The 26455-nt window shown below is 44.1% G+C and overlaps 1 long non-coding RNA gene across 1 annotated transcript in view; it reads left to right on the forward strand.

Moving 5' to 3' along the window:
• Positions 1–4224: 4224 nt before the first annotated feature.
• The window catches only part of LOC117353841, a 49504-nt gene continuing 27273 nt past the window's right edge, over positions 4225–26455 (forward strand). The window contains exon 1 of the long non-coding RNA XR_004538044.1: positions 4225–4278. This is a non-coding gene — a long non-coding RNA (uncharacterized LOC117353841). The remainder of the gene's footprint in view (positions 4279–26455) is intronic.

The following is a 26455-nucleotide window of genomic DNA, read 5'->3' on the forward strand; positions in this document are numbered from 1 at the left end:
GAAATCCAAGGGAACATTATATGCTGGTTGGTGAGAAGCTGATAAACACAGATGGAGAGAGGTACCTAGGGGTGATTGTGCCTGAGGATCTAAAGCATCTAAACAGTGTGATAATGTGGTGGCTGTAGCCAGAAGGATGCTGTAAAGAAAGAGGAGTAACCAGCAGAAAAAGGAGGTATTGATGCCCGTGTATAGGTCATTGGTGAAGCCGCACTTGCAGTTCAGTTTTGAAGGCCATATCTAACGAAGGATATAAAAAGACTTGAAGCGGTCCAGAGGAAGGTGACAAAAATGTTGGAAAAGGGGATAGAGGGGTATAGATAGAGGATTACTGCACAGGTCCTGGACCTGTTGGGCCGCCGCGTGAGCGGACTGCTGGGCACGATGGACCTCAGGTCTGACCCGGCAGAGGCATTGCTTATGTTCTTAAGTATGAGAAGAGACTGGAAGACCTAAATATGTATACTCTGGAGGAGAGGAGGAACAGGGGAGATATGATACAGACATTTAAATACTTGAAAGGCATTAATATTGAACCAAATCTTTTCCAGGGTGGGATATATGCAACTTCAAATGCTTTATAGATTGAAGCCAATATTACCAGCATATGATTTCTGTACTGTGGTTCAGGCATTGATCCTGAGTAGCGTGGATTATTGCAATTCACTATACTTAGGAGTTGTGAAAGGGAAGTTGAGGGCTTTGCAAATGCTTATCAACTCTGCTGCAAGATTAATTACCGTATTTTCACAAATATACTGCGCACCCTTGTAAAACGTGCACACGGGTATAGCGCGCGGGAAACCAAAATTTATGTAAAGAAATTAATATATAGCGCGCACACGCGTATACCGCGCATGCTGCTCCATGAATTAAAACTTCTTTCTGCCGTCCCAACTCTCCTCTCGCCGCCCTGCCCTCTGCCCCAACTCTCCTCTCGTCCCGACTCTCCTCTCACTGCCCTGCCCTGCTCCCAGCTCTGTAGCATGCGCAGACCATCTACAGACAAAGAAGATGGTCTGAGCATGCTTGCCCCCCCACCCTGAAGGACCGCTGGCCCCCCCCACCCTGAAAGACACTGCCCCCCCACCTGAAGGACCGCTCGTACCCCCACCTCGAAGGACCGCTCGCACCCCCACCCTGAAGGACTGCTTGCACCCCCCCGACGTTCGATTCTGCTTGTATAGAGAGTATTTTATTGTAGTCATATTTTAACTGGCAAAGTTTATTATAAACTAGAGGGTCGTTAGAAGTGATATATTTTGATTCCTCATTTTTAATTGAGATTTCCAGAGTTAATAAAGCAGCCTTGTCTGATTTAGTTTTAAATGCCGCCATGGAAATAAATTCACCTCTCAGAGTTGCTTTAAAGGATTCCCAAAGGGTTGAAGGAGTTATGTTTGGGCTATCATTAGTGGTAAAAAAAATTCTTGAATAAATTTTCTGATATGTGGAATGTTGTTTTCTTCCAGGACAGAAGGTTGTAGTCTTCACAATGGAGATTGGGGAAGGCTAGTCACTTGCCATGCAAAAGAAAGAAGCTATGGCATGATCCAAAATAAGAATCGGGTAAATTGCCAACAAAGTCACCAATTGTAATAAGGAGTGGGAAACAAAAATGTATTCTATATGAGGAAAACAGTGATGAGGAATTGAATGATGGGTATATTCTCGAGCGTCTGGGTGTTGAAGTCTGGGTCTGGGTATTGAAGTATGGGTGTTGTATCATGGAGTGAAAAGCAGATGTGGATCTCTAGTGGGAGAACTTGCTTTTAGATTGTCTATCTAAGACGTGATCTATGGGAGTATTAAAATCCCCCGCAACTATTAGACAAGTTCCTGAATCTTGTTGATAGGAGTAAGAAAATAATCTGGGGAGTCTGAGTTGGGAGCATATATATTTACCAACAATAAGGTGATGTGTAATTTAACTTGTGCTATTATCCATCTACCTTCTGGGTCTATAAATTGTTGTAGAATTTGGGCATTGAGTGATTTATGAAAGAGAATAGAAACTCCACCTCTTCTACCTTTAGAGGGAGAATCAATGGATCCAAGTTTTGGTAAGGTAGGCAGTATCTGGTACATGGGTTTCTTGTAACATAATTATACTAGGTGCAAATTTCTTAAGGTGGATGATAACTTTTTTCCTTTTAATGGGATTTTTAAGACCATTTACATTCCAAGAAATAATGTTGACAGGAGATTTAATCGAACTAGTCATTATGGCTGCTTGATAAGGAATTACTAGAGTTCCTATCTAAGTTATATAGCAATAAGATGTAAGCATGACAATCATGTATAAAGAGCACTAAAAATTGTAGTGTACATGTGAATCTCATAACAAACGGTAACAGGAACACAAAAGGTTCCAACTATAGGGAGAACTATGTGATGAAGGCTGAGCACAGAGAATGGAGCGCATAAGCCACTCCCTCTAACTATGAAACTAAAGTGAATATAGTTGAGCAGCTTGTGGAGATAGTGAAAGAGGATGCAATTTTGATGTGAGGTTGTGAAGCTAACATTTTTTAAGAGCAGGTTGGGAAAAGCGCTTGTAAGCTAAGCAGTCATGAGAGCTATTGTGAGCTTCTGGATAGTGAAGTAGGCGAGTGTATCTATATCTATGGCAAGTCTGTGGAAGGGTCTTCTAAACTCTCAGAGAGATAGGATATAGTGAAAGTAGGACTGAAGTAGTTTTATATTGAGCAAGGCCTGAGCCTAACTCAGAGAGATAACGGTCAGCAGTATGTCCATTCCAGAAGAAAAAAAAAACCCCAAAAAACTTCTTGTTAGTAAGAGACAGAGTAAAACATTTTATCCATATTTGTTAAAGAGCAGCTTATAGAGCAGCGGTCTCAAATACGCGGCCCATGGGCCGCATGCGGCTCCCCAGGTGCTATTTTGCGGCCCGCGGTCTGGACGCGATGATCAACTGCTCCCTTGCTGCAGTTGATTGTTCCGGTGAAAGCTGCGGCCGGCGGTGGCTCTTGGTGCCATCCACACCAGCATTTCTCTTCCCCCTTCCCTTGTGGAGCAGCAGCGTGTCTGGCCGGCTCAGTCATCGTTCCGTTCAAAGCCGCGGGTGGCGGCTCCTCGCGCTATCCACTCCTGCATCGGAAGCCTCTCTGACATCACAACATCAGAGAGGCTTCATATGCAGGTGCGGATATATATACCTTACTTTTACATTTTCCTTTGCATTTTATTCATTTTCCGATTAATAATTAGACCATGTTCAGGTTTCCCCTTTGTTACAAAAATAAAGGAAAAGCAAAGGTTATGAAGTGCAATGCATTACTAACTTATCTAGTAAGCAGGGGTAAAAAGGAACTAAAAGAGAGCAGTTGTGCATATAGCTGAAAACCAGTGCTAATTAGCACCAATTGACACTAATTGTAGCCAAAAGGAACTATAATTACAAAAAAAAGGTAACCTTACTACATATTAGATTAACATATTCTGCTATAGTTAACAGAATCAGATATTAAAATGATAACACCAAGAGTCTGGTTTAGACAAACTCCCCATTATGTCTTGGTGATACTGTAGATGTTTAATTCCTCAAACCATTTTATACATCAGAAGATAACAGCAGTAAAATACTATACACAAACAGAAAAATGCATTTGAGTGGAGGATACCATTAATTAGTTCCAATTTCAGAGGGAAATAATTAGTAATGCTGTCATCCAGAAGCAGGGAAAACATAAGGTTAAAGTAGCATTGAATAACATCAGATAAAGTTAAGTTCAGCAGGAATTAAAATTGTAAAAAAAGGATAGTGTTGTAAGACTGATAATACCTGGAGTTAGAGAAAGACGACAGAAATTTAAAACACAGTAGTTACATCAAACATGAAGCACGATCATAAAATTCTGATAGTTTTGAGCCGCTGTGAGCAGGAGTTGGGGAAAGAAAGAAACAGACAGGTAAGGCGTAAATGAAAGTTGATGATCCGGTAATGTTTCAAAAATATTTCTTCTCTTATTCAGCACACTCACTGTACAAATGGGCCTTCCCCTCCCCGGTGCATCTTGAGGTGCACCAGGGAGGAGCCTGATGCTCTGATTGGCCTGGATGCCTAAGGCCCCTCCTATGAGGCATCCAGGCCAATCAGAGCCTTTGGCCCCTTTCCAGTGCATCCAGGGGAGTGGTCTGAGGCTCTGATTGGCCCAGGTTGTATAAGACCCCTCCCATGGAAGGAAAGGCCCATTTTGGATGAATCAGGCCAACTAGGAGGAAGGAATACACACCCCTCAGGTCATCTACTTAGAGGTAAGGGGGAGGGGACATCGGAGGCAGAGGAGGTGTTGTTTGATTGGGGGGTCACTTGGCAGAGGGAGAGAGTGGGCATCTCTCCCGCTGCAGGGGGTGTGTGGCCGGGTGGCGGCAGGCGTTTCTTGGCAGTGGGAGGGAATCAGCATCTCTCCCACTGCTGCAGTGGGGAGTGTTGGTTGGAAGTAGGAGAGATTGAACATCTCTCCCGCTGTTGTGTTTTTGGGTTTGTTTTTATACATATGTTTTTCTGCACATGTGCCCATCGCTATCACCAGCGATGGTCACATGCAAATTTAACGAATCTTCGCTGCTGTCTGCTGACCTCATTTACATGTGCAATTTTTTGAGAATGTCTCGCTTTTTAAAATTCGCTATCAAAAAGGCTGCGTTAGCAGACCATTGCTTTTTTTTGGGTTTTTTTTTTTTAGAATCCTGGCCTGAGAGAAAACCTGAGTAAAATATACTGTAATTAAAAATATAATTGAAAAGCATTTTAAGGCATATGAGAAAGGAAAAGTATTTTAAATCTTGACTATTTGAACTGTTGGTGTTTAGTGCTTAATAGGAAAAAAGAGCTTTAGAAGCTGCAGTGTATTTGGTCTTCTCTGCAGTTTGATTCTTAGTGAAAAGGAGAGTTTTAAAGCATGTTTAATTTAATAAAAAATAAAACTGTATTAAGTGTATAAATTATAGTATTAAGAGTTCAGGGGCTGAATTTCCTACTTGAAGAGAAGTTTGAGGAACAGATAGATCTGAGTTTCTTTTGAGAGGATGTATTTGTTATAAAATTTGGAAAGAGAGAGGTCTACTATTACAAAAATTGTGTGTGAGGAAATAAATAATTTTCTCACAAAATAAGACAAGAGTGAAGGCTCTAACTGATGGCAGAGATAAGTCTGGAAAGCTATGGATGGTTTTAAGAACCTGAATTGAATTACAACTGGGAAGTACTGTAGACTTGTGCAGCATTATCAAAGGATATTCAGTGGCACTGAATATCCCCTCTAACTCTCCATGCTACAACTGGCTAGTTTGTGGCAGTCTGAGGACAGAGTTAGGGCAAAGCAGAAACTTAGGCCCCTTTTTATCAGGCTGTGTTAGGGTTTTTTTTTTTTTAATCGCAGGCTGTTGCAGTAAAAGCTCTGATGCTCATAGAAAAACCCCAACACACCTTGCTAAAAGGGGGCATTAGCAGCAATTGGCTGAGCAACATAGAAACATAGAAGATGACGGCAGATAAGGGCCATAGCCCATCAGGTCTGCCCACCCCCAAGTCTACTATCCTAGGGATCCCACTCCTGGTGACAGGTTCCCTTGGCTTAACCCTCTAAGGCAGTGTTCTTCAACCTTTTTACACCTATGGACCGGCGGAAATAAAATAATTATTTTGTGGACCGGCAAACTAATAAGACTAAAATTTTTAAAAACCCCATTGCCGCCCCATCCCCGCGAGCTCGGTCCCATTAACCATCTGATCCCATCCGCACAAGCCTCAAATAGTTATGATTTTATATTGAACATATTTTATTAAAGTATAAAAAGAAACAATATTCTGTACAATTGTCATTTTATAAATATAAATAATAGAGGGCAAGGATCAACAAAACCCCTGTCTCCCCTCCCCTTCACATATATCCCCTCTACTATCAAGAAAACTGAATAAGCCAAATTATTACAGAATGCTACACAAATATCATGCTATCAGAATACCACAGTCACACATGGCAGGAATGGTGTTAGGGGAGTGGAACTAGGGCAATTGCCTCCTGGTCAGAGAGAGCCCTAAGCCAGCTGGAAGCTAAAGACGCACTGCCTGGGCTTTGCACTCCCCAGTTATGTCTAACATCAGCTCTAGCAGGATACATATTTTAAATCTGATATATTCTAATCACAAGATAGAAATAAAATTATTTTTTTCCTACCTTTTGTCGTCTCTGGTTTCTGCTTTCATCTTCTTTTCACTCTCTTCCATCCAGCGTCTGCCCTCTGTCTCTTTAATCCAGCATCTGCCTCTTCCATCCACTGTCTGCCCTCTACCCCTCCCCCTTCCATATGGTATCTGCGTTCTTTCTATGCCCCTCTCTCCTACACCAGATCTAGCATCTTTGTCCCTCTTTCCTTATTTTTCATCTGATCCCCCTTCCCAGCATCAATCTCTTTCTACTTTGTCATTCCTCTGTCTCTCCCCTTTCCCTCATCTGATCTCTCCATTCCATCCTGACTCCTTCCCCTCCTCTAATCTCCCTGCCAGCTGTTTCCTTCCAATGTTCCTCCTCCCCTGTCCAGCAGTACCTTCTCCCTTTCTTCCTCCCCTTATCCAACAGTAATTCTCATCCCTTCCCCTTCTCCCCTGTCAACAGTAGCCCCTTCCCCTCCCTTGTCCAGGAGTACCCCTTCTCCCTTTCCTCCTCCCCTTATCCAACAGTAATTCTCATCCCTTCCCTTTCCCTTCTCCCCTGCCAGCAGTAGCCCCTTCCCCTCCCTTGTCTAGGAGCATCTCTACTCCCTTCCCTCCTTCCCTCTCCAGCAAATGTTTCCTCGATGTAAGCTAGCGGCAGCTCTGTGTGCTTTTAACTTTGGCACACAGCTGCCCCTAAGCAGTATTTTAGCCGCGGTTTCATGAGGCAGCCTCGGGGCCTTTGGTAGGCCACCCGCTTTGATGATGCGATGTGGGCCGGCCTACCAAAGGCCCCTAGGCTGCCTCATGAAACCGCGGCTAAAATACTGCTTAGGGGCAGCTGTGTGCCGAAGTTAAAAGCACACAAAGCTGCCCCTGCTTGTCTGGGGGTGCGGAGACATACGCGGCAGGAGTAGGAAGTGGAAGGCAGGAGTGTCGGCATAGCAACGGCAACAGGAAGTTGCACGTCAGCTGACGCCGGCACTTTTTGCTGTGGCTGGGGACCCGAATCCTTTGCAGAACGGCAACATTTTTTTGCGGACCGACACCGGTCCGCGGACCAGCGGTTGAAGAACTGTGCTCTAAGGGATCCCACATGGGCATCCCATTTGCTCTTAAATTCTTGCATGCTGTTTCCCTCAATCACCTGCACCGGGAGCTCGTTCCAAGGATCAACCACTCTCTCGGTGAAGAAATATTTCCTGGTGTCGCCATGAAATTTCCCGCCCTTGAGTTTGAGCGGATGCCCTCTTGTGGCTGAAGGTCCTTTGAGAAAGAGAATCTCTTCTTCCATCTCGATATGGCCGGTAATATACTTAAACGTCTCGATCATGTCTCCTCTCTCCCTACGTTCCTCGAGTGAGTACAGCCGCAAATTTTTCTGCCTTTCCACGTACAATAGATTCTTGAGCCCCGAGACCATCCTGGTGGCCAACCGTTGCATCGACTCTACTCTCAGCACATCTTTTTGGTAGTGTGGCCTCCAGAATTGCACACAGTATTCCAAATGAGGTCTCACCATGGTTCTGTATAATGGCATTATGACTTCAGGCTTCCGGCTAACGAAACTCCTGCAGATGCAACCTAACAACTGTCTTGCCATAGATGAAGCCTTCTCCACATGATCAGCAGTTTTCATGTCTGCGCTGATGATCACTCCCAAGTCTCGTTCTGTTGAAGTTCTAACTAAGGTCTCACCATTCAAGGTGTAAGTTCTGCACGGATTTCTGCTGCCGAGGTGCATGATCTTGCATTTCTTAGCGTTGAAGCCCAGCTGCCAGGTTGAGGACCAAAGCTCCAACAAATGTAGGTCCTGTGTCATACTATCGGGTGAATTGCCGCCTCTCACTATATTGCATAGTTTGGCGTCGTCAGCGAATAACGTTATCTTACCTTGAAGCCCCTGAGTTAGGTCCCCTATGAATATGTTGAAAAGGAGCGGGCCCAAGACTGAGCCCTGTTCTAAATTTTTGTGAAGACTTAACTGGCACAGGTTTGAATATAAGCTGGTGCACAGTTAACTTCCAGGTCCTGGCCAAATATACCTTATTGCCATTCTCCTCCCTCTGGAAACACACAGCCCCCCATTCTGATCTGCCTCTTTTTTTTTTTTTTTTTTTTTTTTAAATTCCAGCCACCTTTTGATCTCCCTTCTTCAATCCCCCAAAAGCTCACATTCCCCTTCTATTCTCCTTCCCTCCCTCCTACCCCCCAACAAGGAAAGATCTTTATACCTTAGTAGTTCAGTGGAGGTAATGGGGTTAATTCCTATCCCTAACAGTTGCCTGTAGAAGATGTCTGCTGCAGCCTCTTGCGGTGAATTTGGAGAAATTTACTGCCTGTCCCTGGTATAAGCAGCTCAGACTCTATCAGATACTTGTGACTTTGACTGGCCACTGTTGGAGCAGGGCAGTGGCGTAGTAAAGGGGGGAGGGTGGTCCGCCCCGGGCGCCATGTTGGTAGAGGCACTGGCACCCATTCTCTTCTTCACCCCCCTACGTCTTTTCATTCCTCTACTCCATGCACATGCCCCCATACCTCTAGTTGAAGTTGTTCACAGTGGTCAACAACGTGCTTTTCACGACCCCATTGGCTCTCCCACTCATATCATTTCTAGGTGCCGCGCATAGGAAGTGGCATCAGAAGGAGAGCTGATGGGGTCGTGAGGAGCATGTAGATGACCACGGCGAGCAACAACTTCAACTAGAGGTACCGCGGAAGGGAAGGGGGCATGCATGGCTGGCAGGATTGGAGAAGGAGCGGGGGGTGGGGAGGGGCGCCACTGTCCTAGGATCCTCTCACCCTTGCTATGCCACTGGAACAGGGCACTAGGTTAGATGGACTTTTGTTTTCTGATCTAGGCAGATAGCTCTTAAAATTGCCTTGTAAGAGTGTTATTCTTTGTAAAAGAAGAGCCTTCAAGGGTAACCTTTTCCTACTGCCAATATGACGTCAAAGTCCACAGCTGCTTTTTACTGTTGACCTTGCCCTGATTTTCAATATTAATTTAATTTAGAGATGAACAGCCAGAAAATTTTAGTTTTGTCACTTCCCATGTCATTTCTAAGAATGTGCATTTTATTTGTTTTAGGGCTTCTTTTACTAAGGTGCACTAGCGTTTTTAGCACATGCAGGAAATTTCCACACGCTACGTTTCTAGAACTAACGCCAGCTGGCGTAAAGGTCTAGCGCGCATGACAATGTAATGTGCGCTATTCTGCGTGTTAAAGCCCTAACGCGGCTTAGTAAAAGGAGTCCTTAATTTGGCTGTTATGTCTTCACAGGAACAAAATAATTCCACCTGATATTCAATGCTATTTAACTGGCCAGAAATAGCTCACCCAAATAGCTGGTCTATCTTTGGTCACTATAACTTAACCAGCCAGTGCTTAAAAACAACTTAACTAGCCAAAAATAGACAGGATATTCAATATCAGTCACTGGAAATGGCTTGCCGACTGTGGGAGTTAGCTGGTCCTTATCCCGCAGTCTCAATATCAGCCCCATTTGAGCTTGTGTTCTTCAGTGTGCATTCTTTTCCTGATAATGCATGCATGCTTGTTCTGAAGGAGTCTGGGACTGGTTTTCCTAAGTGTTGAACTAAGTTTTCTCTTTAATAAAATGCTGAATTATGTTTAGCTGCAGACCTAACTTATCTCATGTTCTAGCCTGCCTGCCTTGGGTGTTAGCTGGGGAATTCTAACTTCTTATGGCTATCTCAGCATTAACGACATGTAACAGAAAGACTGCAGGGCCTAGATAAGTGACCTGCTAATGACCTGCTAGTGTGAGCTTAGAACCAATGATTGTTAAAAAAAGTAACACGTGAACAATTTTTTCTAGAATTCAGTTGTATAGCCAGAAGAATGTATAAATATCTCTGTAACGTCCTCATAAACACTCTCCTCTGTGAACGGTGCAGAATTTACTCCATTTTCTTGCGTTACTTTGCCAGACAATCTCGGTCCTTCTCCAGGATTTTCTTCCATGAACACTGAACAGAAGTATTTGTTTAGCACGTTTGCTTTTTCCTCATCACTCTCCCAGCATCTTTTAGTTTAGCAATTCCATTTTTCATCTTCCTTCTTTCACTAATATATCTGAAAAAATTTTTGTCTCCCTTTTTTACATTTTTAGCCATTTGTTCTTCCGCCTGTGCACTCCTCTTCTTGGGGTTTTTTTATATTTCATGAACGCCAATTCTTTCCCCTTTATTTTCTCCGCTACTAGTTTGGAGAACCATATCAGTTTCCTTTTTCTCTTGTTTTTATTTATTTTCTTCACATAAAGGTCCGTAGCCATTTTTATCGCTCCTTTCAGCTTAGACCACTTTCTTTCCACTTCTCTTATGTCCTCCCATCCTATCAGCTCTTTCTTCAGGTACTCTCCTATTTCATTAAAGTCTGTACATTTGAAATCTAGGACTTTAAGTATTGTGCGGCCGCTCTCCACTTTAGCCATTACATCAAACCAAAACGTTTGATGATCGCTACGTCCCAGGTGAGCACCCACTCGAACATTAGAGATACTCTCTCCATTTGTGAGGACCAGATCCAATATCACTTTTTCCTTGTGGGTTCCATCATTATTTGTCTGAGCAGAGCCTCTTGAAAGGCATCCACAATCTCCCTATTTCTTTCCGATTCCACAGACGGAACATTCCAGTCCGCTTCCGGCAGGTTGAAATCTCCCAACAGCAGAACCTCCTCTTTCCTTCCAAACTTTTGGATATCCACAATCTTATCAATTTGCTGCGATTGAGTCGGAGGTCTGTAGACTACACCTACATAGATAGAAGTTCCATCTTCTCTTTTCAGAGTGATCTGTATTGCTTCTTCCTCTCCCCAGATCCCTTGCATTTCGGTCGCTTGGAAATCGAACTTTACATAGAGAGCTACTTCTCCACCTTTTTGACTATCTCTGTCCTTCCTAAAAAGCTTATGTTTACATCCCATCCATGGGATTCACTGAATCACGTCTTTGTGATAGCAACAATATCCAGATCTGCCTCTAACATCAGGGCTTGCAGATCATGAACTTGATTGCTAAGACTGTGAGCATTTGTGGTCATCGCTTTCCAGCTATTTTTCAGCGGTAATCTCCTTTTTCGTATAGATTTTTGTTTCATTTCACTTTCCGTTGCAATGCTAAGAAGTGAGTTGTTCATATTGTTTACGTTGCAATCTTTACTACCATCACATCTTTTCTTTTGCCGGGGTGGTCTCTCTAATTGTCCTTCATACATACACCACCCCCATCTTCTAGTTTAAATGCCTAGAAACATATTGTCTAAATTTCTCTGCAAGGTTTCTTTTTCCTGCTGTAGTAATATGAAGCCCATCAGTGTAATATAGGTTCTTGTCTTTCCACATATTTCCCCATCCTCCTATGTACCTAAAGCCTTCTTGATGACTCCAGGCTTTGAGCCATCTATTAAAGTCCTCTGTATTTTTCACTCTTTTCTCTCCCTTTCCATATGCAGGCACTATTTCACAAAAAGTTAAAGTCTTTACAAAAGGTTTCAAGCCCTCACCAAGCTCCCGAAAAGCTTTCTACGCTGCAAGTGTGGAGTTGTTGGCCAGGCCATTTGTTCCCAGATAGATAAAAACATCAATGTTAAAATCCTTAGTTTCTTCCTTAATTATAGTCAGTATTTGCCTGGAACTCCTGGTAGCTGAGGATCCTGGAAGACATTTCACTATTTTGGTCTCCTCGCCTTGTGTTCCAAGGTTAATGCCTCTGATGATGGAATCCCCCAACAGCAATAGTTTTCTGTTTTTAGCTTTTTTTATTTGTGCTTAGGGTGCGCTTGTTCTCTCAAGTTACCTTCATTGGTTCCAGTCCCACCTCCCTTCTGTTTTCTTGAGTATCGCAGTGCACTAGTGGAGCGATGGAATTCTGTAGAGGTAATATTTGTGAAGGTGGGTGTTTCTGTGTTACATGTCACAGTCTTCCTGATCTTACTGTGACCCATTTATTCCTGGGCTGTTTTATTCTTTGAGGTAGAGGTGGTATGTTGGTATGATTTTGTGGAGTGATAGAAGCTGCTTTAATTGTATTCAATTCCTGTTTAAGTTTGCAGAGCTCCTCCTTGATGTTGAAGTTGAAGTTGAAGAAAGATGGGGCAAGCCTTAAGCCTTCAAATAGTGTGTCTTGGAATTAAAGCACCACAGTGATTGCAAAGAATAAAGGTCATATTGATTGGTTGTGAAGTGACTTGATTTAAGTATCCTGATTATTTGGTTCTCTATATATGAGCAGTGATCCCTGGGGTGGGTAGAACTATAAGTCTTACCCTTATTCCTATGAAGGGGAAGAGGAAATAAGATTTAACAGAGGACAGAGAAGGGTTTAGTTTCATTTTTTTTTTAAGTAAGAGGCAGGGAGGAGGAAAAGAGAAATTAAGCAGATATAATGCTGAAAAACAGTGATAAGAGCAGAATATGAAATTATGAGTAACTTAGCTTTTAGAAGTTCTCAGGGCAATCTTGTTCACAGCACTGTCCCAAAGATAATGCAGTTAACCTTAGTAGTAAATCAGAGTCCCTCCCTTCTACACCTAATCAGCAGATACAATGGCTGGAAACTAGTAAGTCAGAAATACAGGCTCTATACCAGTTCAGTGGCTACCCTAAAACATAGGATTTTTAACAGGATTTTCCCCACTTTAGTCACCCTGTGCCACAGACACCAGGATTTAATTAGAGCTAATATAAGTTTTACCCTTATTCCTATGAAGAGGAAGAGGAAATAAGATTTAACAGAGGACAGAGAAGGGTTTATTTTTTTTATTTTTTTAAGTAAGAAACAGGGAGGAGGAGAAGAGAAATTAAGCAAATATAATGCTGAAAAAACAGTGAAAAGAGCAGAATATGAAATTCTGAGTAACTTGGCTTTTAGAAGTTCTCAGGGCAGTCTTGTTCACAGCACTGCTTTCTACTATAAGATTGCTTCTTCTTATGGCATGGAAGCATTGTTTCTCTCCTTTCTTGTGTGTCAGGCAGGGCAGGATTAATTCTTCGACGGCCCCTAGGCACACAAGTACACTGCCCCCCCCCCCCCTGGCCATGCCCCGCCCCTACCCCTACCTCTACCCCTCCCATGCCCAGCACCTATCCAACCCATGTCTTGCCCCCATTTATCTATTTTCTTATTTACTCCTTTATTTCCGCTTGTATATCTTTTTTTTTTTTTTAATTCAAAACAAACTAAGATTAGCATACCTGTGCACAGTTTTTCTTCTATGTAACCTCCAAACATCTCTGAACAAATCCCCCTTCCTTCTCTTCCCACCTTCTTACCCAGGACTATAAAACCACCAAGAAGCTGGACTCTGCATACAATGCAACAACACAGAAACAGCGATACATGTCCCCTAAAGCAAAAAAATAAATAAATATAATTTTTTTTTTCTACCTTTGTCTTCTCTGGTTTCTGCTCTCCTCATCTTCTTGTCACTATCTTCCTTTCATCTTCTGTCCTTCTGTGCCACTTCCAGAAACTGTATGCCTCCCCCTTCCATCCTTCCCTTCACCCCATTGGTCTGGCATCTATCTTATTCCATTCCCTCCTCCAATGGTCTCACATTTCTCTCCTCCCCTTTTCTTCCCTTCCCTCTCCCACACCCACACCCCCATGGTCTGGCATTTCACTCTCTCATCTCCCTTCCCCCACTTCCCCTTTCTTTCCCTTCAACCCAATTCCATCCAGTATCCTTCCCCTTATATCTCTTTCCTTTCCCTGCACACCAATTTCATCAGCATCTGCCCCCTTTCTTTCCCTTCAATCCAATTCTATCTAGTATTCTAACCCCCTTATCTTGCTCTCTCTCCCCCCTTTTCCTGCACCCCAATTACATCAGCATCTGCCCCTTTCTCTCCTTCCACCACCTTTCCATACCACCCTATCCCCTTTCTCTCCCTCCACCACCCTTCTAGGTCAGAGGGGGCCCACTGAAGAAACAGAGGACTCAGGTATTTTGGATTTTTTTTCCTTTGGCAATGCGGCCCCCCGAAAAGATTGGAAGCGCTGGGCCCCTCCCCCCGGGAGATCGACAACACCACCCTCCCCCCAGCATCAACAGCAACAAACTGGAATATGACATCAGAGGGAGTGGCCCGCCAGATGCAAGGAGTTGCTGCAAGGTCCCGTGATGATTGCGTCTGACAGTCCAACTCCTCCGACATCACTTACTTCTTCCCTGAGCAGAGCTAGCAGATGCAGTCATCGTGGGACCTTGCAGCAATTCCTTATGACTGCTGGTCTACTCCCTCCAACGTCACATTCCGGTTTGTTGCTGTTGATGCTGGGGGAGGGTGGTATTGTCGATCTCCCGGGGGGGCCCAGCGCTTCCGATCTTTTCCAGGGGGAAGGGGGGTGCCCAGCACTGCCGATCTTTCCCAGGGGACCTGCGTTGCCAAAGGAAAAAAAACAAACAAACACTTGAGTCCTCTTTCTTCATTCTACATACTATACCTTTGAACTCACTTCACGTGCTGCAGCAATGTCGGTGGCCATAAGACGTCTGGCCTGGCTTCATGTTTCTGAGCTAGATGTAAACCATCAAGACAGGCTAGCAAATGCACCTTGTCTAGGAGATAAGTTTTTTGGTCCCTCCATGGACACGGTTACACAGAAGTTGTCTGCTCAGGAGACCAGATGGGACGCTCTGGTCAAACCCAAAAAGAAGCCTCCATCTTCTCATCCCTTCAGACCCTTTCAGAGAAGGTTTGCTGCTAAGTCTGCGACTTCTGCTTAGTCTCAACCCAGGAGACAGAAACAACAACCATGTCAGCAACAAAAACCAAAAGCAACAAAAACCAACAACAACAAAAGCAACAACCAACAGCAACAAAAGCAACAAAAACCAAAAGCCTGCACAGCCTTTTTGATGTGTTTTTCAGAGCATAGCCAACGTCAACATTCTACAGACTTTGCCTCAGCCCATCGGAGGCCATCTCCAACTTTTCATTGCTTGCTGGGAGTTCATAACATCAGACCTCTGGGTCTTAACCATTATACTTTAGGGTTGCACTCTCATTTTTCATACCCTGCCACCAGGCCATCCTCCAAGAGAGTCTGCTTTGGATCCTGCACAGTCCTTCCTTCTTCTCCAGGAGGTTCAATCCCTTCGCCTGCTGAATGCTATCGAGGAAGTTCCCTTCAATCAGCAGGAACAGGTATTCTACTCCCACTACTTCTTAGTTCCAAAGAAGATGGGAGGACTGCGACCCATTCTGGATCTCAGAGCTATCAACAAATTTCTAGTCAAGGAGAAATTCAGGATGCTTTCCCTCACCCTGCTTTATCCTCTCCTCAATCAGAAGCATACACACATATTCCAATTTATCTGGCTTCCAGGAAGTACCTCTGTTATCAAATCAATTACCAGTACAAGGTCCTTCCCTTCAGCCTGGCATCTTCTCCCAGAGACTTCATGAAGTGCCTCATTTTAGTCGCCGCATCTCTCCGATCACACGGCCTCCAAGTCTTTGCTTACCTGGATGACTGGTTGATCAAGGCTGTATCCTCTCAGAAAATGGTCCAAGCAATATCTCAGACCATTTATTTTCTTTAGGTTCTAGGATTCTAAGTCAACTTCCCCAAATCACATCTAATTCCAACTCAACATCTGCAGTTCATTGGGGCAATCCTAGACAACACTCTCATGAGAGCACTTCTCCCTCTGGATTGCCTTTAGGCTCTCATCCGCCTTTGTCAGCAACTGCTTCCTCTTTATTCCATCTCTGCAAAACACATGATGGTTATTCTCAGCTACATGGCTTCCATTGTACATGTGATACCACTGGCAAGACTATATCTTCCAATCTATCCAAAGGTCTCCTTTTTCACTAACCCCCTCATCACAAGGTCATCACGACGGATGCATCCCCTTATGCCTGGGTGGCACATATAGACAATCTTCAGACTCAGGGTGTTTGGACTGCCAAGGAGCAGAAATTTCACATCAATTTCCTGGAACTCAGAGCAATGTTTTATGCCCTCAAGGCCTTCCATCATCTTCTCTGCCCTCAAATCCTCCTCCTTCGCACAGACAATCAAGGAGCAATATACTATATAAACAAGCAAGGGCTCTCTCCTGTTATGTCAGGACGCCTCAAAAATCTGGACTTGGGCAATGGCTCGCAACCTTTTCTTAAAGGCTGTCTACATTCAAGGGGAGAAGAATTCTTCAGCCTCATGAATGAACTCTCAACTCTGCAACTCTCCAGTCCATTTTTGCTCAATGGGGCACTCCACAAGTGCACTTGTTTGCAGCTCCTCACAATCACCAGTTGCCCCCGTTTTGCTCCAGGCTTTACTCTCCTCTCCGTCTGGAAGCAGATGCCTTTATCCTGGATTGGAATGGACCTGTTTCTATATGCATTCCCTCCAATTCCTCTCATGTTGAGAACTCTGTTCAAGCTCAAACGAGAGGCAGCCACCATGATTCTCATTGCTCCATAGTGGTCCAGGCAATATTGGTTCTCCCTTCTACTTCAGTTCAGTTCCAGGGAGCCCATACCTCTTCCAATATTTCCTACTCTGTTTACTCAGAATCAGGAATCTCTTCTACATCCCAACCTGCAACCTGACAGCTTGGTTTCTCTCGGGCTGAATCTATCTGCCGTACATATCTCTCAGCCTGTTTGACATATTCTTGATGCCTCCAGGAAACCAACCACCCAGCAATGTTATCAACAAAAGTGGACTTGGTTTTCTTCCTGGTATCTTCATCATGATCCAACTTCCTTCCATCTCAGCGCTATTACAGCTTTTCACATGCCGGTCGAGGGAAAACCTTTTACTGCTCATCCTTTGGTCCAAGATTCATGAAAGGACTTTTCAATATTAAACCAACTCTAAAGCCTCCATCTGTCATCTGGGACCTTAATGTGGTTCTTTCCAGTTTAATGAAGCCACCATTTGAACCAATGGCCACAGCTCATCTCAAGTTTCTTACCTGGAAAGTTGTCTTCCTTATTTCTCTCACCTCTGCCAGGAGGGTCAGTGAGTTACAAGCATTGGTAGCAGATCCACTCTTCACAGTTTTTCAACATGACAAAATGGTTCTGCACACGCATCCAAAATTTCTATCATCCAGGAGAAATCGCTTTGCACACTCTGGACTGTAAACGGGCTTTGGCCTATTACATTGACCGGACAAAGCCACATCGAACTTCTCCCCAACTTTTTATCTCATTTGATTCAAACAAGTTGGGGCATCCTGTTTCCAAGAGAAAATTTCCAACTGGCTGGCTGCCTCTTTCTCATTCTGTTATGCACAGCCCACAAAATTAGAGCTATGGCAGCTTCTGTTGCTTTCATCAAATCTATTCCCATTGAGGAAATCTATAAAGCTGCCACCTGATCCTCAGGTTCATACATTCATTTTTCACTAGTGTCTGGAGTTCTTCTCCAGACGGGATGGCCACTTCGGCCAATCTGTATTACAAAATTTATTTTCCTAAAGGCCAACACTCCCACCATCCCATTTCTGTTAGCTTAGAGGCCACTGAGAAAATACTGCCTGCTTGTCCTGGGATAAATAACAGTTACTTACCATAACAGGTGTTATCCAGGGACAGCAGGCAGATATTCTCACAACCCACCCACCTCCCCAGGTTGGCTTCCTAGCTGGCTTATCTTAATTGAGGGACTGCGTACCTACATCGGGCAGGAAGGCACTCACGCATGCGTGGTTCGAGCTATCGCAAACTTTCTAAATACTTAGGGCTCCTTTTACTAAGGTGTGCTAGTGGTTTTAGTGCGCGCTTAGCATGCGCTACAATGCCATGCGTGCTAGACATTAACGCCTCCATAGAGCTGGCGTTAGTATTTTCTGTGTAGCACAGGGTTAGCACACACGGCATTGTAGCGCGCTCTAAAAATGCTAGCGCACCTTCGTAAAAGGAGCCCTTAAAGTGGCGATGCACTTTTAAAGTGGTCCGTACTGGGACTCCGTCAGTGACGTCAACCATTCATGAGAATATTTGCCTGCTGTCCCTGGATAACACCTGTTATGGTAAGTAACTGTGCTTTCTCTGTAAAATACAGAACTATTTGTGCTGTTTCAACTCTCACCATAACCCCTCTTCCCAAGAAATGTCTTCACTAACGCCCCTTTTACAAAACCGCAAAAACATTTTTTAGCGCTGGCTGGCATGCGCTGCTCCTGACGCTCATAGAGTTCCTATGTGCATTGGGAGCAGTGCGGAGCATTCAGCATGCTAGCTAGCACTGAAAACTGCTTTTGCGGTTTTGTAAAATGGGGGATAAATGTGAGCAAATTCCATAATGTGCATACTTTTATCTGCATAGGGTAGGCAATTTTCAAATAAATATTGCTTTACCTGTGGAGTGGCTTTTCAAAAATTGTCCTTTTAATGATATACTATTCATCTGTGCTGTGGCAGTAGCAAATGCAAGTAAGTGAATTAATTGTTACTTAAGTCCAAAGTCCTTAGAATTGCAGTTTCTTTTTAATGAACAGAATTTCCAGAATTTCTAACATATATTTCAATTGGCATTAAAATACCTGTATTTTCAAGTCAAATCATACTGCTTTGCCTTAAGAAGACAGGTGAGTAAATAATAATTTCTATATCATATATTTTTGCAGATAACAGATATAATCACTTCATTATCTTTAGTGCTCACATTAAACTAAACTTGTCCAGAAGATGTTATCCTTTGATCGCTCTATGTGAAAATAATATGGTGAACAGGAAATTGAAATTCTCATTATACAGGAAATAAATGCAGTCTGTCATATCTACAGAAAAATCATATGTTCCAACTTAATGTCATTGTCTAACATATTATATTTGATATAGAACAAGACCCAAATTACAAGAAACATTGTACAACTGCTTAAGGCAAAGTACTGGGCAAAAACACAAATTTCCAAACCTCTTTCTTACCGAAAACAAACTGTCCTTTTAAATAAAATTGGGTTCTTATGTGCATATAACAGATACAGAAAAATAATGTAAAAGCCATTTTATAAACATCATTCAAAACAGAATTGGTCTTATTGATAATAGAAAGATGTACTTGTCCAATGGATATTGAGAAGCTGATAAAATTACTGGGCATTTTTTTTGGGGGGGTTTGGGGGGGGAAGTAAATCTGCTTCAAGGCAGCATGTGGTAATAGCATATGGTGATTGTCAACTCTTTTATTTGTATTTGAAATGGTATACACAGGTTCAGTCAGCAGTAAAGTACAGTATGTTCTTTATGCTTTCTTTCAATTCTTCCACTCTTACTTCTCAGCAATGTACAAAACAACAACAACAACAAAATATGTTTAGGCCAATCCTGGCTTTCTAATGACCCTATCATCCATTATGGGACCTATAGCATAGATTTCAAGAAGTATCACCAAGAACTAGATAAAAGGAAGAAAAAACAGACTCTGCAACATGCCCAAACAACCTGGGGTAATGGAGCAGGTCAAGGAGTGGAAGAAGAGTGATATAGCATTATTACAATATGAAGGAACCTTATTAAAACCAATAATCCAACATAAGAATTGCCGCTGCTGGGTCAGACCAGTGGTCCATCATGCCCAGCAGTCCGCTCATGCGGCGGCCCTCTGGTCAAAGACCAGCATCCTAACCGAGACTAGCCCTACCAACGCACGTTCTTGTTCAGCAGGAACGTGTTTAACTTTGTCTTGAATCTCTGGAGGGTGTTTTCCCCTATAACAGCCTCTGGAAGAGCGTTCCAGCTTTCTACCACTCTCTGGGTGAAGAAGAACTTCCTTACGTTTGTATGGAATCTATTCCCTTTTAACTTTAGAGAGTGCCCTCTCGTTCTCCCTACCTGGGAGAGGGTGAACAACATAGAAACATAGAAGATGACGGCAGAAAAGGGCTACAGCCCATCAAGTCTGCCCACTCTGCTTACCCATCCCCTGTCTATGCCCTAATGACCCAATTTCCTTATCTTGACCCTCGTAGGGATCCCACATGGGTATCCATTTATTCATAAAGTCTGGCACGCTGTCTGCCTCAATCACCTGCACTGGAAGCTTGTTCCAATGATCAACCACTCTCTCTGTGAAGAAATACTTTCTGGTGTCGCCATGAAATTTTCCGCCCCTAAGTTTGAGCGGGTGCCCTCTTGTGGCCGAGGGTCCCTTGAGAAAGAAAATATCATCTTCCACTTTGACACGTCCCGTGAGGTACTTAAATGTTTCGATCATGTCTCCCCTCTCCCTACATTCCTCGAGAGTGTAGAGCTGCAATTTGTTCATTCTCTCTTCGTACGAGAGACCCTTGAGCTCTGAGATCATCCTGGTGGCCGTCCGCTGAACCGATTCAATTCTGCGCACATCTTTACTGTAATGTGGCCTCCAGAATTGCACACAGTACTCCAGATGAGGTCTCACCATGGCCCTGTACAACGGCATTATGACTTCAGGCTTTCAGCTGACGAAGCTTCTATTGATACAACCCAATATCTGCCTTGCCTTAGATGAAGCCTTCTCCACTTGATTGGCAGTTTTCATGTTGGCACTGATGATTACTCCTAAATCTCGTTCTGCTGAAGTCCTAGTTAAAGTTTCTCCGTTCGAGAAGTACGTCCTGCATGGATTTCCGCTTCCGAGGTGCATGACCTTACATTTTTTAGCATTGAAGCCTAGCTGCCAGGTTGAGGACCAACTTTCCAATGTAAGCAGGTCCTGCACCATATAATTCTGTAAACTGCATTCACTTACTATATTACATAGTTTGGCGTCATCAGCGAATAGTGTTATTTTACCTTGAAGCCCTTGAGTCAAATCCCCTATGAATATGTTGAAAAGGAGTGGACCCAGGACCGAGCCCTGCGGCACTCCACTGGTCACCTCCGATGTTTTAGAGAGGGTACCATTAACCACCACCCTCTGAAGTCTGCCACTCAGCCAATCATTGACCCATGCAGTTAGTGTCTCTCCTAACCCCATCGATTCCATCTTGCTTAGCAGCCTGCGGTGTGGGACACTGTCAAAAGCTTTACTGAAGTCCAGGTACACGACGTCCAAAGACTCTCCCAAGTCCAACTTTCTTGTTACCCAGCCAAAGAAGCTGATGAGATTGGATTGGCAGGACCTACCCTTGGTGAATCCATGCTGACTGGGATCCTGAAGATTCCCTTCATTCAAGATCGTGTCCAATTTGCTTTGAATCAATAGTGTTTCCATGAGTTTGCACACTATTGATGTGAGACTCACCGGTCTATAATTCACAGCCTCTGCCCTGCAACCCTTTTTATGCAGAGGAACGACATTAGCTAATTTCCAGTCCAGGGGAACTTTCCCCTTACTTAGGGAGAGATTGAATAGCTCAGCCAACGGTTTCGCCAGGACATCGCTCAATTCTCTGAGTACTCTTGGGTGCAAATTGTCTGGTCCCATGGCTTTGTTCACCTTGAGTCTTGCCAGTTCACTGTAAATTTCACCTGTCCTTATCTACTAAGTCTATCCACTTCAGTACCTTGAATGTTTCGATCATGTCCCCTCTCAATCTCCTCTGTTTGAGGGAGAAGAGGCCCAGTTTCTCTAATCTTTCGCTGTACGGCAGCTCCTCCAACCCCTTAACCATCTTTGTTGCTCTTCTCTGGACCCTTTCGAGTAGTACCGTGTTCTTCTTCATGTACGGCAACCAGTGCTGGACGTAGTACTCCAGGTGAGGGCGCACCATGGCCTGTTATATTGGCATGATAACCTTTTCTGATCTGTTTGTGATCCTCTTCTTTATCATTCCTAGCATTCTGTTTGCCCTTTTTGCTGCCGCCGCACATTGCATGGACGGTTTCATCGACTTGTCAATCAGAACTCCCAAGTCTCTTTCCTGGGACTTTCATGAGATTATTGTTACCGACATGCATCACTTTACACTTATCCACGTTGAACCTCATCTGCCATGTCTATGCCCATTCCTCAAGCCTGATTATGTCACGTTGTAGATCTTCGCAATGCCCCTGCGTCTTCACTGCTCTGAATAACTTCGTATCGTCCACAAATTTAATCACCTCGCTCGTCATACCTATGTCCAGATCATTTATAAAGATGTTAAAGAGCACGGGTCCAAGCACTGAGCCCTGCGGCACCCTACTGGTGACGCTCTTCCAGTCCAAGTATTGTCCATTTACCCCCACTCTCTGTTTCCTATGCTCTAGCCAGTTTTTAATCCACGTGTATATTTCACCCTCGATTCCATGGCTAGCAATTTTCCGAAGTAGTCGTTCATGTGGAACTTTGTTGAAAGCCTTCTGAAAATCCAGATATACAATGTCGACTAGTTTGCCCTTGTCTGTCTGTTTACTCCCTCAAAGAAGTGCAGCTAAAACCGTGCTGACTGAGCATTTGCATTGGACGCCAGCGCACTCATAAAGCTGCAGTTGCCAATTAAGCTGCTAGCTTTCACTCAAGGTGTGCAAAATAACAAAAATATGGAAAATGACGCAAACGCAAGTTTCACCAAAATATAATTTTATTGCTTGTATTTTTTCATTATGGATCTCAAAAGCTAATTGCGTTAGCGGGAGGTCGTTATATTTGCCAAAATGCTGGCCTTCTGATAATGAACTCAACTCGATACTTCAAAGCTCCCCATTATATACCTTTAGTTCAGTATGACATCATTGGCCGTGTGGGCCAATCAAAACTAACAGAGGCTGTAATTAAATTTAGACAAAGAAAATTCCTCTACATATTTAAAAGTTTCAAAAATCATATTTGTTTTGTTTACATTCATTTCTGTATATACATTAACATTTTATTACATATTCAATATTCTTTTTGTCCCTTTTCACAAAACATAAGAACATAAGAAGTTGCCCCCGCTGAGTCTGACCAGAGGTCCATCTTGCTCAGCGGTCCGCTCCCGCGGCAGCCCATCAGGCCTAGTGGTCCCTGATTAATTTTGTAACTTACCTCTAATCCCATCCCTATAATCTACCTCTACTCTTATCTGTACCCCTCAATCCCTTTGTCTTCCAAGTACCTATCCAAAGCTTCTTTGAACCCCTGTAGCGTGCTCCTGTTTATCACATCCTCTGGTAGCGCGTTCCATGTATCCACCACCCTCTGTGTGAAAAAGAACTTCCTGGCGTTTGTTCTAAACCTCTCCCCTTTCAATTTCTCTGAGTGCCCCCTTGTACTTATTGATCCCCTTAATTTGAAAAGTCTGTCCCTGTCTATTTTTTCTATGCCCTTCATGATCTTGAAGGTTTCTATCATGTCTCCTCTAAGTCTCCGCTTTTCCAGGGAGAAAAGCCCTACCTTTTTCAGTCTGTCAGTATATGAGAGGTCCTCCATGCCCTTTATTAGCTTAGTTGCTCTTCTCTGGACCCTCTCAAGTACCTCCATGTCCTTCTTGAGGTACGGAGACCAGAACTGAACACAGTACTCCAGGTGCGGGTGCACCATAGCACGATACAGTGGCAGGATGACTTCCTTTGTCCTGGTCGTGATACCCTTCTTAATGATACCCAACATTCTGTTTGCTTTCCTTGAGGCCATGGCACACTGCGCCGACGCCTTCAATGTTGTGTCTACCATCACTCCCAGGTCTCTTTCAAGGTCGCTCACCCCTAGCGCTGATCCCCCCATTTTGTAAGTGAACATCGGGGTTTTTTTCCCTATATGCATGACCTTGCATTTCCCTGTGTTGAAACTCATTTGCCACTTTTTGGCCCATTTTTCCAGTGTTGTCAGATCTTTTTGGAGATCTTCACAGTCCTCCATGTTATTGACCCTGCGATATAGTTTGGTGTCATCTGCAAATTTAATAACCTTACATTTTGTTCCTGCCTCCAGGTCGTTAATGAATTTATTGAATAGGAGCGGTTCCAGCACCGACCCATGTGGAACTCCGCTCGTGACCCATTGCCAGTCTGAGTAATGTCCCTTTACTCCAACCCTCTGTTTCCTGTCCGCCAGCCAGTTTTTGATCCATCGGTGGACCTCCCCTTGCACCCTATGGTTTCATAGCTTCCTTAGTAGTCTTTCGTGTGGCACCTTGTCGAAGGCTTTTTGGAAGTCAAGGTAAATGATATCTATGGATTCCCCTTTATCCACCTGGCTGGTTACCCCCTCAAAGAAGTATAATAAGTTCGTGAGGCATGACCTGCCCTTGCAGAAGCCATGCTGGCTCGACTTTAGCTGCCCATAGTTGTCGATGTGTTCCCAGATGCTGTCTTTAATCAGTGCTTCCATCATCTTTCCTGGGACCGAGGTCAAGCTCACCGGCCTGTAGTTTCCTGGGTCTCCCCTTGAGCCTTTCTTGAAGATGGGCGTGACATTTGCTATTTTCCAGTCTTCCGGAATCTCTCCAGTTTTTAGGGATAGGTTGCATATTTGTCGAAGTGGCTTAGCTATTTCGTTCCTTAGTTCCTTGAGTACCCTTGGGTGAATGCCGTCCGGACCTGGCGATTTGTCGCTCTTTAGCCTGTCTATCTCCCTGAGGACATCCACCTTGCTCACCTCTAGTTGGACCAGAATTTCATCCTGATCTCCTTTTACGATCTCCTCGGGTTCTGGAATGTTGGTTGTGTCCTCCCTTATGAAAACTGACGTGAAGAACTCATTTAACCTGTCCGTTATCTCCTTTTCCTCCTTTACCACTCCCTTTCTGTCTCCATCATCCAAGGGTCCCACTTCCTCCCTAGCTGGTTGCTTCCCCTTGATGTACCTGAAGAATGATTTGAAGTTTGTTGCTTCCCCTGCCAGTCTCTCTTCATATTCTCTTTTTGCTTTCCTAACCACTCGGTGACACTCCTTTTGGTGTCTTTTATGCTCCTTTTGGTTGTCCTCTGTCTGGTCCCTTTTCCATTTTTTGAATGATGCTTTCTTGTCACTTATCACCTTTTTCACTGCATTTGTTATCCACACTGGGTTTTTTGTTCTATTTTTTTTGCACCCTTTCCTGTACTTGGGGATGCACAGGTTCTGAGCTTCATGCACTGTGCCCTTGAGTATGGTCCAGGCATTTTCTACGGACTCCATCTTCCTTGTGCTGTCGTTGAGTTTCTTTCCCACCATTTTCCTCATGGCATCATAATTCCCTTTTTTTAAGTTAAGTGCAGTCGTTGTAGTTCTTTTCACCTTTGATGATTCAATTTCTAGCCTGTACTGGATCGTGTTGTGATCGCTGTCTCCTAGTGGGGCTAGTACTGCCACCTCCTTAGCGGGTCCCCCTAGTCCGTTGAGGATTAGGTCAAGAGTGGCATCACCCCGTGTTGGTTCCGTGACCAGCTGTTCCATGAAACAATCCCTCGTGACCTCCAGGAATTTGGTCTCCCTCATGTAGTTTGAGTGCCCAATACTCCAGTTTATTCCTGGGTAGTTGAAGTCTCCCATCACCACTACACTTCCGCTTTTGCATGCCTGCCTCAGTTCAGCCTCCAGATCCTGGTCGATTTCTTCCGTTTGTCCAGGTGGGCGATAGTACAGACCCAATTTTATGTCTGCTCCAGTTCCTCCTGGTGGCTTAACCCATAGTGATTCCAAGTCGTCCGCCCTTACTGTTGTTTCCATCCTGGTTGAAGGTATGGAATCTTTTATATATAGCGCTATTCCTCCACCTTTTTTGTGTGACCTATCTCTCCTGTAGAGTTTGAACCCTGGTAAAGCCACATCCCATTCATTGTCATCAGTCCACCACATTTCTGTGACTCCAATTATGTCTAGGCCCTTTTTGCTGGCTAGGATTTCCAGCTCTCCCATTTTAGCCCTTAGGCTCCTAGCATTAGTGTATAGCCCTGTTTGTTCACCTTTCTTGCTGTTTTTCCTCGTGGTTTGGCACTCCTGGCCCCCTCGTGAGTTGCCGGACCCCAAGCCTCGTCTCGGTCATCCTCCTCCTGTGGTGTGTCTGTTTCATCATCAGCCTGTTCCCCTGTTTTTGGTTGTCCCTCTGGATTCCGTTGTTCTCTATTAGTGCTGCTTGCCAGTTTTGTTCGTGCACTAGACCCCTGCATTTCTCCCTTAGGTCTTTTTTCAAAAAGTTCCCACTCAGACCTGAGCCCTCTTTTACAGTGTCCTTGCTCAATATCTTTGACCCGGGTCCCCTGCATTGCGTCCTTAGGTTCTTTTTCCAAAAGTTCCCTCTCAGTCCCGATCTCTTTTTTACAATGTCCTTGCTCTATGTCCATGGCCCTGGGCCCCTGTGTTGTATCCTTAGGTCCTTTTCCCAAAAGTTCCCACTCAGTCCCCAGCCCGTCCCTGCTCAGTATCCTTACTTGATACTTTTGTCCGATGTGTCAGATCGACTGTCAGCTTTCCCCT

This window comes from Geotrypetes seraphini, chromosome 2 (genome assembly GCF_902459505.1).
Source record: "Geotrypetes seraphini chromosome 2, aGeoSer1.1, whole genome shotgun sequence".
Lineage (NCBI taxonomy): Eukaryota > Metazoa > Chordata > Amphibia > Gymnophiona > Dermophiidae > Geotrypetes > Geotrypetes seraphini.